The sequence below is a fragment of the Magnolia sinica genome, chromosome 7 (assembly GCF_029962835.1).
Source record: "Magnolia sinica isolate HGM2019 chromosome 7, MsV1, whole genome shotgun sequence".
NCBI classification, from domain to species: Eukaryota; Viridiplantae; Streptophyta; class Magnoliopsida; order Magnoliales; family Magnoliaceae; genus Magnolia; species Magnolia sinica.
Genome location: NC_080579.1, coordinates 75,933,328 through 75,952,065, shown reverse-complemented (window position 1 = coordinate 75,952,065; position 18,738 = coordinate 75,933,328).

The following is an 18,738-nucleotide window of genomic DNA, read 5'->3' as shown; positions in this document are numbered from 1 at the left end:
AAGGATTGGTCAATCCGATTGATCGATGCCTTATGGGCATACCGTACTGCCTTTAAAACTCCTATTGGAATGTCTCCCTTTAGACTTGTCTATGGGAAAGCTTGTCACTTGCTTGTGGAGTTGGAACATAAAGCGTATTGGGCGATCAAAAATTTGAATTTCAATCTGGACAACGCTGGCTCGTTACGTAAACTTCAATTAAATGAACTTGAAGAAATCCGGAACGATGCGTACGAGAACTTGAGAATTTATAAGGACAAGATGAAGGCATTTCATGATCAACATATTCTACGAAAATCGTTCACGCCAGGCCAGAAAGTCCTTTTGTATAATTCTCGATTACATCTTTTTCCGGGTAAGCTTCGATCTCGTTGGACCGGCCCTTACATTGTTGTCACTGCTTATCCTCATGGGGCCGTCGAGATAAGAGATCCTGACAATGGCAAGGAGTTTAAAGTAAATGGACATCGTTTAAAGCCATTTGTCGAGAAATTTGATTCAGAGGACATGTCCATGCCTCTGACCGATCCTGTTTACCAGGACTGATCTCCTAGTCTGATGGAGGTATAGGTAGGTTTATCGCTTTCATAGGATTATGATAATTGCTTTGGTCTGGCTGAAGACGTAAACTTAGCGCTCCTGGGAGGCAACCCAGCTCTTCATTTCATTTCATTTTTATCATTAGTTAGTTCAATGTTTGTGGGTAACATTACTGTAAACCCTCACGAGACTACAACTCGTCCACTAGGGGTAACCTAGGGGTTTAAAGGCTTGTTGCATACGCTGAATGCAATCGAGAGTACCTGCGAAAGTGGTGTAGGTAGGATTTCCTTTTTGTTATTTTTATTTTACTTCTGTTGGTTTCTCTCTTGTGCTGACCCGATCTTACGTAGATATCTTTGGAAACCTCTTGATTCTTTTCATCCAGGTACTATCTTTCCATCACTCCTCTTATATTTCCGTTGTCTCATATGCATTACATGTTTATTTCTTTTACATTGAGGACAATGTAGATTTTTAGTTGGGGGTGGGAGATTAGGTTACCTAATCAGTGTTCTTTCATCTTGAGCAAAAAGTGTGAAAAATTTTTTAAATTTTTTCTGGACTTTTTGGTGAACTCAAAGTGATTTGACAACCATCTTTGATTTAGAATCACAGGATATGGAATGTTGGTGATTTACTGCTCTTGGATTCAGTTGCTCGTTAGACTCCACAGTTAAGTTTAATTATTAATCCATGATTAGAAGTTGTAAACATTGATTGAGTCATGATTTCACATGTCACATCTCGCTTACACATCAAGATTTCAGTTTAAAACTGAAGGGTTAATTTGGGGATCAGTAAGCATAGAAGGAACCAACTTGAACAATTGCCCGTCAAGATCAATTAAAAGGAAGAGATACCGTTGAAAAAGGTTAGGCAAAGAATCTTCACTATAGGTTTGCTCCCTATAAGTGTGGACTTCATTCCCCTTCTTTGTTTTTAGTGTAAAAAAAAAAAAAAAAAAAAAAAAATGAAGGAATGAAAAGATGATCTTTGAGGCAAGCTTTGGTTATTATGAATTCTCTTGTTGATTACCAACGATATCCTGAAATAAAGAATTGAATATTAATGTTGAAAGTTGGGATTACACTTTACATCTGTGGAACTCAATGTTTAGGATTATTTCTAATTAAGGGACTAATACTTTGAATGAAGTTTACCGTGTGTTTGAGTCTAGGAGAGAGTAAGGCCCAACATTCATGAATTATTGAATTCTGAATATCTAGATTGTTTTCCAAAATCACTCGAGTTCATAGAAATTCTCCTGTAATTCTCAACTTATTTTTCGCATACTTTGCTCGGGACTAGCAAAATGCTGGTTGGGGGTTGTGTTGAGGGTCAAATATTGCATATCAGACCCATTTATTATATGGATTTACAAGCATGACACCGTTTAAATAGCCTAATTTAATTGTATTTGTGATGCAGGGCGTCTTCATGAGCTTGGACTGGGAAAGGACACTAAAAAGCATGGATTTACCGATCGGATGACACCAAAGCATGGGATGGACCCCAGGAGATCAAGATCGACTGATTTGCACGCCAGGGATCCAAGAAAATCGAGAAACTGAAGTTCAAGTGGCCTGGAAGTCAGTCAGAACGCAAGATCACAGGGTTTCCACCATCTGTTCAGTCCAAAACTTCATACACGGCCTGAGGACCTTAAACTAACCGTACAAGTCAAATCTCACCCATTGGATCATTGTGGAAGTGGCCCGACGGATAGATAAAACCATAAAACTCTGATTTGGGGCCCGCACAATATCTGGATATGCCTCAATTTTGGTATCAACTGTTTAAATGAGATGATAAAGGGGATGGACGGATTGGATTTTGCATAACCATCATTGAGGGGCCACACGAGTGCTGCACGAACACTGCAGCAAGTGCACTTGCAGTGCACTGCACCAGACAAACCGCACTAGTCGGTTTCCTAAACAGAGACGGAAGCTCTGTTTTCCTTTCTCGCACGGTCCGTCCGCTGCTCCATCAGCGGCCCACTTTCATCACCCAGACGAATAATCCAATCCGTCCATCATGCAGAAGATATCGAAAAGGTCAAATCCACGTTGACCGTGGGCAACCATACATACGTATGTGTCCACTACAGAGGTCATAAGGAGATTGTTTTAAAACGCTCAAAGCAGATGCAGCTGATTTAATTCTTTGGGTCGCAACAATATCAGATCAAAAACTTGATTTCCCAGGCCAAGATTCCACTAGGCAGCTAATGGACGGAGTGGATTTCTCTGTCGACCGTAATATGGGGCCCACCGAGCATCACAGCGCAGCTGCTTGCGTCGGTTACGCGTCCGTGAAATCGGGCCGTTGTGGGCCATTGGGCGTCCATGGTGGTGGTCGGATGCATGATCTGGACCGTCCAAAAGTATAGAAAGGAGGTCCTGACCCCAACCAAGAAGCTAGTTTCGAAAGAGTTGGGCAGTTAGCAGATCAAATTCAGACCAAACGTAGATGCTCTTGCGTTTTTCTTTTTCGCTGCGCTAGACAGAGATACGCAAGTCCTTGCTTCGAAAGGTCTGACGCACGTTTCGACAGCCCCAGCACCGACTCTCCTATTCTTATATAAGCAAGAAAATAGAGAGAGGGAGGGGCGATCTGGGCTTAGTTTGGACGATTGAAGGAGACGTGGAAACAAGGAGGAGCTGGGTTTTGAAGGAGGCAGCGTGTGAGGGAGGAACTGTCACGGCAGCTGCTGTGCACAAGAGGCAGGGACCCACGTCAGGGAGCTGTAGGAGAAAAGGAAGGACGGGAGGAAGCCGACCGGTTGTTAGGAACGTGAGAGGGAGGGACTAAGTTAAGTTCTTCTCTTTTCTTTTCTTTTTCGTTTTCTTTTCCTTTGTATTTGCTTTGAGTTCAGGGCAATAATGTTGGGCTAAACCTCTTAGCTGGGGCTAAGGGGAGAAGCTTGTAGCGTGATGGGAAGATTTTTCGCCTTTAATTCTATTTTAAACTGAATAGATTTGGTATTGGGTTGATTTTATGGGAATATTTTTTTGTTTTCTTTAATGGCATGTTGTGACTGAAATTACAATGGGCTTGCAATGGCTTTGAATATTCCTTTCCTTTGTATGTTTATGAAGTCAGGAACCCCTGTTGTTCATCATTGTCCCATGGGCATGGTAGGATGACAGTACCCCTTCCTAACCTTCATAATCATGTTGATTGATTGGTAATTAGATTAATTCTGTTGTTTGCTTTGTCTCATGGGCATGGTTTGGTGATGGAATCCATTCTAATTCATCCATTCTTCATCTCTTGAAACCTATATCAATGGCAGTACAGTAAATTTCCATAATTTGTGATCCTGGCATACGATCTCCCTGATCTCTACAAGTGGATCCTCTGAATCCCTAGTTCCCTTTCTCTGAATTCCTTAAAGTCTTAGATAATTCTTCCACAATTATTCCTTAAGTTCTATTTGGTTTAGATCACATCTTAGTCTAGTTCTAGTTCTACTTGGTTTCAGATAACGTACAGGTTTCAGTCCCTGTGGATTCGACCTCGGTCTTACCGAGTTTATTACTACATCACAACCCTATACTTGGGGAGTGAACATTAAGGAGCTGTTTGGGAGAGGAATTAAGAGTAGATGAAGGTGAATAACGGTTGAGGTGTGTTTGGATAGGAATAAATACATGGAAAATAAAATGAAACGTAAGTAAACAAGCTTATAAATAAATAAAAATTCTTACTTTCTAAAAGGGGTGAAATGCCTTTATGAATTCTTTCAAGAGTCGCACTTGTAAACAAAATTACTACCACGCATATGTCTATCATCTACATGGCACGTTGATGATACTTTAGGGACATGGTTTTCAGTGGAGGGGACAACAAACAGGAAGATTAGAGTAAAAAAACGAGATGACTATGGTAGTTTATGTTAAGAATTTCTAGCATTTTAATGGCATATTTCAGTCCCTAGGTACTACTGCCTGAGGAGACAGGATACTTGGATTTTTCCAGTTCATACACATGGAGGGCCAATGTTTAATAATCCAGTGCATTGGCTTGTTGGGTCTTACTGTGGATTGATTATGACCTAAAAATCTCTTAAATAAGAAAATCTCAACCTTTCATTTTGTGGCCCAAAATTAAACCGTTAGGACATCAACTGTAGAATGGAGAAAGATCGGTTGCAGGATCTTCATATCAGGGAGATTTTTGGTGTATGGTCCATCGATGGTGGTTTGCATCAAGACAGTGGTGTGGATCACAGAATAAAAAGGGCCAGTTATAGAAAAGTGAAAATCCAAGCACAGGTGTTCATATCCTCAGGCCGAGGATCATAGAGTTGTTCATCTTGTGCTATGCTAAGAAGTTCTATTTCAATATGATGGATTCCTCATACACCTTAACTTGATGCATGAACCATCTCTATAGTCTAATTGGTGGACGCCCAATGATTGGGACCATCCAATTGGTGGACCATCAACTTGATGCATGTTTAAACTCTCTAACTGCAACATAGAAAAAAAAGAAAAAAGAAAAAAGAAAAAAAGAAGGATTTACCATGCCCCAAAAATATTCTAGAATAGAAGTTCCTATCCTTCAATGCAAGTTTAGTCCTAATGAGGAGATCTAGAACATACTATATTAATTATAAGGCTAAAAAGATGTGGTGAGATTGATAACTGCATTATACTGCATTGACTTTCCATAAAAAAAAATTTCAAGCATTAACATCCAAACAATTATAAGAAAAAACAGTGATTGTCATTTTTAAAAAAAAATGCCCATTTGTTGACCATGACACTTATTCTCACCGTGTTATCCACCAATTGGCCCTAGTCCTAGTCTAGCCCTATGGTCAAGGCCTAGCTCTCTTTAAAGCAAATGTGAGAGATGAATTTTAATCCATTGCTAGTTTATATGCCATCCAAGTAGAAAGAGTAAGTTTAAAGCTTTTATTTATATCTTGGAATTGTTATTTGATTTGTGATTTATTTATATCTTTCATTGCAATATTTGATAATTGATTTCAGTTTGACTAAATAAATATGTGCATATTAAGTAGTCATTTATATTTTTGTAAATGCTATTAATAGTTAGTTTGATGATGAATGATACTTGCGATTGAGAATGACAATAAGCAACTTATTATATATATGTGTGTGTGTGTGTGTGTGTGTGTGTGTGTGTGTGTGTGTGTGTGTTATCCTTGGAGGATTTATTTTTTAGGGGGGACATGATATTCTTGCAGCTTATGGTATGGTGCCCCAATATTGCTTGTATATTACTAGTATATAGTAGATATTATTAGGTTAATTTATCAAAATAAAATCTAAAAAGTTAGTTTAAACACATTTTATTATTAGTTAGCTAGATATTGAAGGTCAATTATGATTGATTATAGAATTGTTTAAGTATAGGACTATCAATTGCCAATTATAGAATTTATTTCTTTAGAATAACAGCCTGTTTGGTAGAAGAGGTAACACCTCTAGCCGTGCTCTTTGAGTAGTACCTCCTTTCGAGCCCGCTTTCACGTTGGCTCAAGGGTCCTAGCGTGGAACTACTAGATCTGTCTGTTAACTCTAAAAGAGACACAATATTTTTTGTTTTAGTCTTAATCTATGCTTATACCAATTGCCTATTAGATATATTTTTATTTTTTATTTTTGTTATAATATAAGATAATCAGTTGCCCATTTGAAGATTTCTATATTACTAGACATAGATTAAGTGTATTCATGGATGCATAGAAATTCTCAAATTGTCCCTTTTTGGACAGTTTAATGCTAGATAGATAGTAATGTTTTCATTTATTCTAATTTAAATGCACAGCTTGTTTCAGTTCATCTCTCCTAATTCTCTCTGGATATATTTCTTACATTTACTTCCTCACCAAATGTCCACACTTTATGTGGATAGTTGACATGTGAATCAAATACAAAATTAATATATTCTGGAGAGATAAGGGGAGATGCTGTCAAAATTTTGATGTGGCATTTAAATTGAATAATGAAAGCATTACTATTTATTTAACATTGAATGAGTAACTAATTTAATTATTTTTTATGTTGTTGTTGTAGTATAGGATAATCAGTTGCCCATTTGAGAATTTTTATGTTACCAGATATAAATTGAGTGTGTTCATGGATGCATAGAAATTCTCAAATTGTCCATTTTTGGACAGTTCAATGTTGGATAGATATTAATATTTTCATTTATTTTAATTTAAATGCACATGCTTGTTTCGGTTCGTATCTCCTAATTCTCTCTGGATATATTTCTTGCATTTCCTTTCTCATCAAATATCCACACTTTGTGTGGATAGTTGACGTGTAAATCAAATCCAAGATTAATATATTCTGGAGATATAAGAGGAGAAGCTGCCGAAAGTTTGGCGTGACATTTAAATTGAATAATGAAAGCATTACTATCTATTCAATATTGAATGGGTAATTGATTTATCCTTTTAGAAAATTCTTTACTAAGGTCTAAAGATAAATGAAATTGTTTCATATCTTTAGAGATGACTAGTGAGGATGAAGTCCCAATTACCCCTGGTGCCGGTGCCTCGGCCACATCACCATTTATTGTTGATAGAGAGGGGTCTTCAGCTATAAATAAATGAAAGAAATGGTCAGCTATCTGAGATGATTTTGAAGAAGTAGTAGTTAACAATGTCATCAAAATTAGATGTCTGCACTGCAAAAGTCTATATACCAAAAGTGTCGGGGGTCGAGGTCTCATTTAAACAAACATAGACAAAGTTGTGCAAGGAGACCTAGACTTCCACCTTTATGTCAACAATTGTTATTGTTTACAAAGTCCGAAAGATCTGCTTCTGAAGGTACACTTACCACTCATAAGTTTGAAAAAGGAAAGCTGAAGGAGTGATTTGTTGTTATCATTGATGAGCAGCCATTTAAGATGGTAGAGAGTGAAATATTTATGGGATACAGTAAATTCCTTAATCCTCAGTTTGAGAAGGTCTCTCATGTTACTGTGAAGAGGGAGTGCATGAAGATGTATGCTAGTAAGAAAATGAAGCTGAAAGCTATTTTAGATTCGGTTTCAAGGGTAAGTTTGACGTCTGATATGTGGATGGCGCAAAATCAAAGAAAGGGTTATATTTTATTGACTGCACACTATGTTAATGAAAATTGAAAACTCTGTAAGAGAATATTAAACTTTCACCACCTTCCACCTCTACATTCCGGTTTGGTTATTTCAGATTGCATTTACAACTGTCTACGAGATTGGGACAATGAAAAAAAAAATCAGTTCATTAACTTTAGATAATGCTTCGACAAATGACAGTGTAATATCATTCTTATGTAACCAGTTCAAGGTAACCGACAATTTATTTTTTGAGGAAAAACTATTTCATGTTCGATATTGTGCACACATTCTCAACTTAATTGTACAGGAAGGGTTGAAATCAATTGACCAAACTATAGAGAATGTAAGAGAGAGTATGAAGTACATAAGAGGCTCGCCGTTAAGATTGAGTATATGGAATGACATCGTCCAATGGTTGAATTTGAAGTCTCCAAAAATGTTGAAGCTAAATGTATGCACATGTTGGAATTCGACTTTTGAGATATTAGCTTTAGCCTTGGAATTGGAACATACATATCCAGAATATGCAGCGTGTGATAGAACATATGCTTGGTTGCCTACTGAAGATGATTGGAGCAAACCAAAAGAAGTTCACAAAAATTTGAAGATTTTTTATGACTGTACGAAAATATTTTCTGGCAATAAGTTTCTTACAACAAATATATTTTTTCCAGCTGTGTAGAAGATCAAGGATGCCCTGAAGAAAGCTGCTGATGACGGTCCATTTTTTCTCTAAATCATGACAGGTGGTTTGCAAATGAAGTTCGATAAGTACTGGGATGATTATCATTTGATAATGTCCTTAGCTGTTGTTCTTGATCTTCGGTAAAAGATGAGTTATGTTAAGTACATCTTCATAAGGATTTATCCTAATGAAAATGCAATATCTGAAACCTCGAAGGTTCGTGACGCAATCGAAGCATTGTACAAGGCATACACAACTACAGTATTCACACCAAGTGCTTTTGAAGTTAGATCGCATGTTGCTTCAAGCTTTGATGATGATTACATGTCTTTCTTAGCAAAAAAAAATATAAAGACAGACACAAAGAATCAGAGTTAGACATATATCTCAAAGAGTCAGTCGTACTACGGCGGGATTTAGAATTCGATGTTTTGGAGTGGTGAAAATTGAGAGTTAGTGAAGGAAAATACCTTACACTATTGACGATGGCACGAGATATTTTGTCAGTTCCTATTTTAACCGTGGCATCAGAATCTGCTTTTAGCATAGGGAGTAGAGTCGTGAGCAAGACTAGAAGTTCCCTTACACCAGATACAATAAAAGCATTAATTTATACATAAGACTGGTTACGTCCGAGTCTAGGAGGTTATGATCTTAATGAGGAAGAGGGTGAGAATATGAATGAAGCCGCAACACATGAAACAATAGCAATATGATGGATGTTTAGGATGGATGTTATGATCTTATTAGTTTATTTGAATTTGCAAATGCTTTAATGGGTACTCTTTTAAATTTTATTTTTATTTATCTGTTATGTTGATGGATGTTATGCAAACTGCGCAATGCATTAATGGCTCTTTTTTAATCCATAAATTACTTTTATTTTATGTCGGTATTTCATTATTGCCAAAGAGCCTAAAATACTTTTCCAACACAATATGCAGATATTCCTTCAAGCGAACTATAGATTGACGTTTGGGACTATAGTTCCTTAGTCCATTCTCCAAAGTCTGAAAAGTTAAAGATCTTGTGTAATTTGTGTGGAGCCAAGTTTGTTAACAAAACTAATTGGCTTAGATTACACTTATCCTGTCGAGGTGGAGATGCAAAATCGTATCCTAAAGCCTCAAAAGAAATCCAATTTCTTTTCCAAGCAGTTCTTGATTCAAACGAAAAAGCTTCCACTCCCCAATCTAAACTTTCTGAGACAGATAAGGAAGCTAAATTATTAGCATTGGAAGAAGAACAATTCCAACTCACCTTAAAGTGTAGTATGGAAGAGGCTTCTACACATTAGAGATGTCCTCCAAGACCACATGATGTCGAAGCAGGTTCAAGCTACACGGGTAAAAAGAAGAATAGTAAAAATTCAGCTAAGTTTCTCTTCATTCTGGGTGTGTTTTACAAGACTTTGGGAACTACGTATAAATCTTCTCATAAAAATAGTTTAAAAAATCTAATTCAAACTATACAAGAGGAGGATGATAAAAAGCTATCTCCACCTTCTGAAGAGGGAGAGGTGAATGAGTACGTATATGAAGATTTAGATAGCAGCTCGGGCTCAGCAGATGAATCTCCTCGATAGTAGTCAGTAGTGTATGACTTTATTTAATTTGTATAAAATGTTTTATTTTATGCTTTGTCAAATGTATTTAAATATAGTAAAATTATAATATATCCTCTCTCTCTCTCAATCTCTCTATCTCTCAATCTCTCTCTTGACTTCTGGGATAGTTCACCGCCCATCTTTGAAGTGACAGTGACTCATCCACCTCATAGACGTATAACTTGAATGGCTTAGATTCATCCAAATACAAAAAGGAATTATAATGTCTTGACTAGTTAGATTTTTTATGGAGTCTATAGTTCAACTATCTAAATCGTTGATCGAGGGCTTGTAATGGGACACAGATTACCTGCCAAAGCCCTTCCCATGAATTTGCTGTAAGGTTCGAAACTGTCTCGAACTCGAAGGTTCGAACTTGGCACAAACTCGCCCAATTACTGATCGGGCCGGGTTCGGATTGGACATGTTGGCTTGGTGACCGGGCCTGACCGGGCCGGGTTCAGGCTGGGTGTGGCTGGTGACCGGGCCGGGTTAGGTTGAGCCCAGTTTGACCCGGATCAACTCATGTACACACCTATTTACAGGTGAAGAAAGATGGATTAGATTCCATTGTTCTCAAATTATCTAATCTGATTGCTAAAGTCCTCCTTGGAGTGGAAGATGTTATAAATTTTTCTACGCATCTTAATGGCAATATCATGTGTTTTATTAGGTACAGAGAATCGAAATTCACATTCTTCAAAGGTAGGAGTATATAAAGAATGAAGCTTCTGGTGTTGAGCATTTTCAAAGGACCATGCAATCTTTTACTTCATTCCGATGCATTGTGTTTCTTGAAAGGATTAGCAACAACTATCTGCCACCAAGTCATCATTTTGTCCTTCAATTGAACTCATCTTGAGCACAATTAAACGTTCTTCATATGCTCTCTTGTTTCGAATTGCACTGGACTTGTCTAACATAGAATTTCAATAAAACAATTGGGTGGAATGAAATCCCAGGAATTCAGGCCCTACTATGATTGCATCAGTAGTGGAAATATCTATATTAGTAGATGTCTAAAAAAGTGGATTTGGACTAGGCCAGTTCCTGTGGCCTACATGTAGGAAATGTATAGCATGACCAATCTAATTCAGATTTTCCCTTAATTTCCCATCATGTATGGTTTAAATAGTACATATGATCTATTCGTTCATTTTTGGATTTCAAGAGAAAGTATTGAAGTGTTTTCATAATTTCCGATATGTGTTGTTGTATATACAAGAGATGAACCGTGGATCTCCTATATGTGTTGCTGTATGTACAAGGACAGAGTTCATGATTTCTAAGAAGAAAAACAAAGTTGCTAAGATTCATATCCATTCTCATAATATAAACAGATAGATTCAAATCAGTTGGCAGCACTCAAGCATGATTCAAATGAATGTCACTCAAGCATGATTCAAAGCAATAGGACCACATTTACGTGCAGATTAAAAAATAGGGAGAGAGAGAGAGAGAGATTGTTGGAAAAACCATAATCTGTATCTAATGTGGGAAGCATAAAAGGGAGCAATGTATATGCCATCAAATAACTTACTAATAACATGATTAGGCCACCTGATTTTTCAACAGCTTGGGTTATTCTCTGATCCCTTTATCCAAATGGGGCTCTTTGTATACACCGACCTACACATTCAAGTCAGTTGGTAACATCACATGGTGGAGACCTTTACATCAGTACAATCAATAAAAGAACCATCATAGAGGGTTAACTAAAGACAAAGCCAGGCAAGCTTACCTTAAGTGAGGGATTTCGATTGGAAAAACAAGAGAGATAAAACTGTCCTATAACTTTCTACAAGTAAAGTGAACTAAGAAATAGTATCTGATTTCTAACAAGCTGGGCCCTATTTCAAGCTGTAAGCACTTAATGGCCTAACGGATTGCTACATTGACATTAGAAGCTTCAAAATCATTATGAAGATACATCAAAAAGCCCAATAATCAAAACAAGCAGGGCCCCATATCAAAAATATAATTGCCCAGATTCTGAAACCACCATTAGGAAAGAATCAACAGTGAAATCCCTCAAAATAAAAGTCCATAACACATTTTTATTTCCATAACAGGGGATCACAACATGTAGGAGGCAAAAGCTCTAATTTCTAGCAAAAATTGGTAGTTGGACCAACATGCAGGTTGCGAAACCACCATTAGGATAGCATCAACAGTGAAATCCCTCAAATAAAAATAGTATATTCCCTAGTAAGTTACAAAACAAGGGATCATAGCATGCAGGTAGCAAAATCTTCAAATGGGAAGCTTCAATCCATGGTCGAATGAACATGCAGGGAGCAAAATCACCATTAGGAAAGAATCAATAGTGAAATCCCTTAAAATAAAAGTCCAGAACACTTTTTAATTTCCATAACGGGAGATCATAACATGTAGGAGGCAAATGCCCCAAGTTCTAGCAGAAATTGGTAGTCGGACTAACATGCAGGTTGCGGAACCTCCATTAGGTTAGCATCAACAGTGAAATCCCTCAAATAAAAATAGCAAATTCGATTGGTAGTTCCAAAACATGGGATCACAACATGCAGGTAGCAAAACCCCTAAATGGGAAGCTTCAATCCATGGTCGAATGAACATGCAGGAAGAAATCAACCCTTTCAGGAAAGCATCAGACAACTGAGACAGAGAATAGAAGTATATAAGGAAGATCCTCTTTAAACAGAAGGAAAGGCGTACCTCAGGCCGAACTGACCCACTTCAAACTTACATGGAGGAAGACAAGCACCATGGCCCGGGTATTTGTAGACATACCTCATTCGCGCTAAAAATTTCTGCTCCCACCATCTTCACCGCCTTCATGACCACCTAAACGCGTCCATCCCGTCATTCTGTATGACTGGATAGGAGATAAATCCATGAGATAGGCTCAAGGATGGAAGGAGAGATGCAGAGAATCCAAGAGAGATTTCGTAATCCCTCGCCTGAAGACGAAATCCCACAAATGGTCCCATGGGATATAAGCGCACCGTGGGATATAACCCTACCCAAACACACTTGCGATCCCATCCCTCCTAATACCGTGGGATCGGTCCGGCTAAACAGGCCCCAAGTACATGTGCCAAATTCTCGTAAAATGTTCTTTTTCATACCAATTAACTTCTTTACCATAGTTGTGATAGGAAGTGGAATGCATGGTGTGTTCACATCACCAGGTTCTGTGGGCTCCAACATAATGTATGTTATGTCCAAACCATCCGCCTACTTGGAGAGATTGTTTTATGGCTTGAGCCTAAAATTGAGATAGATCTAATGCTCAAGTGGACCACACCATAAAATGTAGTGGGGATTTAATGTCTATAGTATAAAGCTTTGGATCAATTTGATATTTATTGTTTCCATTAATTCAGGTCAATGTGACCTTGTGAACATATTGGATGGCAAACAAACATGGTGGCCCCAGGAAGCTTTCAAAAGTAGGAATAATTGTCTCCACTGCTTTCTATGATGTGATCCACTTGAGCTTTGGATTTACCTCATTTTTGGGCTCATGCTTTAAAATGTTCTCACAAGATGAATGGACAGTGTAGATATAACACATATATTATGGTGGGCTCATAGGACTTGGTGACATCAACGCAATCCACTTATGCTCTAATACCAGTTGTAGGATGTGAAAACACTAGGTTTATCATTAAATCAACAAAAACATATAATTCTAAGATGTTCATCCTTTACGCTATATTTACAAGAGAAAAAGGAATGTATAAAATAAATAATTATGAATAAAAAGTAAGATCTTAAAATTTATCCTCAAAATTGCTAATATAGTGTTGGATTGGAATTCTACCACATGATAAATGTGTGAGAATTGCGAACATGCCAAAACTGATTAGGTCTGGTTTGAATCATAATTACTGACCCCTAGCGTTGAGATACAGTGATGCTTAGTCGGAAACACGACATGCCATCTATTGAGCCAACTACTGAGTGTGACAATAGGAAATTTATGGATGTTGGGGATGTTTTTTCAATGAAAACTTTTTGCCTTGAGAAACCAGGACTTCCAAAGGTGCAACAACTGTATAATCAAGTAAAAATAAGTTAAAAATGAATGTGAAAAGTGGAGAACTTACCACTAAAATTTGAATTACCGATCAAGCTGAGAGAAACAAAGTGTTCCGTGGAGTGGCGCGTTGATGAACGATGATTGATTAATGCTAAAAATTACATGCTATTTATCGACCTAGCATACAAGCATAGGTGGACGATTCTTAGAATTAAGGTTTTCCTTTTAAGTTTGGCACGCAAACTCAGACAGAAGGGAATTATAGGTACAGCTAAGCGATTGACCTACTCTTAGAAGGTAAGGATAAGAGCCCTAAAGGACTAGATAAAATGCTATGTGTTTGTAGTTTGATTGGGTTATTGTGTTGTGGATCCTTTTTTGTGTGCATTCTTCTGATTATTTATAGGGTTCTAAATATAATCATGAGAATAACCGTTATACATGTTCCAATCTCTGATGCCGACGGCTATGAAGTAGTAGTTACTTTCTTTTGATCATGTTTGACCTTTGCCGAATGTGTTTTTATCTCATCAGTAACTTTTCACACATTCTCTAGTGCCAATGTAGTCCTAACGATCGTGAATCCTTATCTTCAAATCACGTGTTCGGCACACCTCTTCAGAGATTTACTCAGTCATAAACTGCCCTCCGTATATCTTGCCAATAACATAGAAATATTGTTTATACCATGCGGCCTCATCTACATCGTTCATCTAAGTTTACCTAAATCCTGCCCAAACACATGGCATCCAAGAAAATTAAATTGAACGGCATACATTATGCATACAAGTTGTAAGTATCCAACAAAAAACTATTCTTATTTAATTATCCGACTTTAACAATATAATACACTAGTCCGTCATTGCAATAGGGAAAAAATAAAATAAAAATCAATGGTCTTATTTCAAGACACATGTTGTAACACCCCGTACCTTTCGGTACTCGGGTGTTACCGTATAACCTAACTTGGTATGAACGCTAACCTAGCTTACTTGAATAGTCACCCTCAATCTATCCATCTTAACCATTTAATTTTGACTATGACAATAAGGCCTTTAAGAGTTTAGTTTAATCTGCCCTGGACTCTGATGGCTTTTAACCATCTGAAGTTGAGCTAAGACAATCCACAACGCATCCGTAGGGTCTAAAGTCCACCTTAGATTGACCCTTGATTATTTATGGTAAGGTTGCTGTAACACGTCGTACCTTTCTGTACTCGGGTGTTATCGTGAAGATCTAAATTAGTACTATAAACCTAGTTCATTGTACGTTCACCTTTATTTTAGCATAAACCTAACCATACGTCTTGAGTTGTGAAGCCCGAATAATTAGGGCAACGACGTCTTGTACTTGGCACATCGTTCGATCACACTAATAGGGCTCCTTAGGAAACCATGGGTTAATCGTTGTACCTTAGATACACAGTTAAGCTGATTTACAAATACACAATCCATCATTGTTTACAATGACTAAGTTATCTGACCACCTTATCTAAGAAAGCTTAGATACTTAGTAAACGATATAGTCATGATACCTTGGAGCTATCTGTGTACGTGTATCTAGATTAGCCTGGAAACATTTTAGGACATTAGAAATCAAGTATGGACATGGCTTGACCATTGAACCGTCAGGTATCAATATATGGAATGCCAAGTCATCATATGAGTCCCACTCGGGCTATGGATCTGCCTCATAGTCAAATTGGTGGCCTATCTCAAGCTATTGGAATTGATAGATGGGCTACATTTTAGGTAGACATCTTGGTGGACCACTAACTATCTTTGTTGAAGCAATCCAACCATTCAAACTCACTATCATGCGTTCAATTGAAATATAGGATCAATGAATCATGTTAATTGACAAATTCTCTCTAAATTGAACTATAAACCTTTGTAACTGCCGGTGACCACCTTCAGATGTAATCCAACTGTCAGATTAATGAGGGTCAATAAGAAGAATTAAAACTCATTGAGTGTGACACCCTATCGGATGGAATCGGCCGCCCATTAATCCATGATGTCCAAACATACAATCCCCACATCAATGTAACAGATTGGTCGTTCAATTCAAAATTCACTATTAGATTCCATGTAATCAGCTCTCAAAGCCCCAAATAGTTAAGTAAAACTATATTAGGAAAGGATTTGACTATTAAACCTTCAAAGATCGTCGGGTTTCATCATTTAGGTGCATAAAACCGATATTATGAACCATCTGAGTTGTAGATTGGACCCATCCTTGACCTACAGGCATAATAAAATCCTAAAAACCAAATGGACGGAGTGGATTTCATCCAAACATCTCTGTGGGCCCCACAATCATTTTGCATGTGCATGGGATACACATGCACTCGTTATGCACGGATCCGGAGAGGCCGGTCAAAGCACGCTGACCAAATACCATCTCAAAATGGAGGATTTCTCTCTCCCGCTTGGTTTCACTTCAAATGGACATACGTCCGTGTTTTCAATTGTGGCCCACAAACCAGGGCCTATGTCTATGATCTGAACCGTCCATCTGGTACGGACGATCTCGCTGAGCAAACCCCACCTAATCCCACACCTAAAATCACGTGTGTGTGAACACGATTCTTGGTGCAAGAAGAGCTCTCCCTCCCTACATCTTAGCCATCCGTGGAGGGTCAATCCTGACTGTTGAAAGGAGCGTACACTATTGCCAGCTATCCAACCGAATGGTCAGATATCTCCAATGAAGAGAGAGAGAGAGAGAGAGAGAGAGAGAGAGAGAGAGAGAGAGAGGCTGGAAGCCTTAGGTCTTATCCAGCCATCCTTTCTCAATCCAACGCCTAGAAATCCACATAAGAAAGGCATCCTCGAGCTAGGACTTTTCCTTCCTCATAGCAACTCGAAGAGAAAGAAAAATGACCAGCCGCTTCAAAGCTCAAACCCACTGAAAAATCTATGGACAAGCTTTGAAATCTTGCTTCGACAAGCTCTATTGTGCCCCTCCACATTAGCCAACAATGTCGAAAAGGAGAAAAACCCATGGTTTTGCAATCCGCCATTAACAGCAGTCTTCTTCCTCGCCACTGCTAGCACGTTTTGGTGCGGCCGGTCGAGTTGTCTAAGTCCAGAGATGGCTGGACTCTACAACAAAGAAATACCGGAAGAGGATGAAGAAGTGGAAGCAGATAGAAGAAGGAGAAAGGAATCTGAGAGAGAGATAGAGAGTGAGAGAGAGAGTTGCTTATTGCCTCTTGCAGCTCCACACCTGTCAAGTCGAGGCAAGGTTCCGACTCGCTGCCAGGTCGGGAATGGGATGTGGGTCGAGTTCGAGCTGAGTCAATCGAGTTGGACCTGTTCCACATCTGCCAGATGTGTTGGCGAAAGGAAAAAGAGGAGGAGCTAGTTGGTGCGTGTTGCACCAGCTTGAACCGAGTCAAGTCTGACTCACTGCCTACTTTCGTGCAGTCGCTGAGTCGACTCAGCTCGACCAGGGCTGAGTCAGGCCGGGTTGTCGGCCATTGCTGGATGCCTCCAGCAGCAAGAAGAGGAGAAGAAAGAAAAGAGAAAGAAAGAAGAGGGAAAAAGAGAAAGGAGAGGGGAGGTTGAGTCGTAATTACTACCGAGTCAACTCGGTTGAGGCTGAGTCCAGTTGGGCCAGGTTAGGCCCGGTCTGATCTAGGTTATCCTAGGAAAGAAAGAAAGAAAGAAAAGAAAAATAGGAAGGAGAGGAGATGAGTGAGAATGAGGGTGTCATCATATTGACGCTGAGTTAACTCGGTTTAAACTGAGTTGATTCAACTCGAATCAACTAGGTGTGTCTTTCTCTCAACCTTGCATTAAAATTCTAGTTAGTAGTTCGGTTGGTTAATAAATTTCTTAATTGAGGATGTAGCCTATTATCACATTTTGGTTTTATTTTGTTCGAATTGAGAGCAACTTAAGCTTATGGGTCGAACTGAGTCAACTAATGTAAGTCAGCTTTCTCTCCCATACTAAATCGTCGATTTATTATTATAATTAGTGTTACTATAGTCACTGTGATTACTAATTTTGTTTAGCCATTGGCAGGTTATGTATGCTAAAACTAGTTATTATAAACAAATTTCAACCATTAGATGTTAGATATTAGTATTTATCTATCATTTATTTATATTATCATTGATAATAGATCACACTATTCATTACCATCCTGGTAATTATTTTTACTACATTAGCTAATATTAATTATAACACTAATGTTAATAAATATTTTATAATTACTAAATTAACATTAAATTTAATTGCACACCAACTAGGGTTCTAACACTAAAAATCTAGCCTAGACCTAAACTCTAGGATAGAACCCTAAACCTAAGTAATCTAAACCATAAGTTATGATCCTAACCATAGATAGTGCATAAAACTCGAATCTGACTATTCGAGTTGATTCACTTCTTTCACCGGGTTAGGTTCTATTGTTCATGGGTTTATTCTCTATGATATTATTATTAGTTCCTTTTACTGTTGTTATTACTATTATGAGTCACTATTAGTATTATTATTCATTATGAGTTGTTATAAGATAATTTAATATAATATTAGCCATAGTAGTATTCCTAAATTTAATAACTAATTTATTTTATTAATTTATTATTTTCATTAATAATATCATTAATGACCATACAAATTAGAGTTCAAATCCCATAATCAAACCAAAGATCTAAGTCTAGGACTAAAAACCCCAGGATGAAAATCCTAATTTTACATTAAAACCCTAAAAATAAATAATTCGAGCCCTAGGCAATGACCTTAAACCTAGGTAGTGCATAGAACTTGGATCTAATGG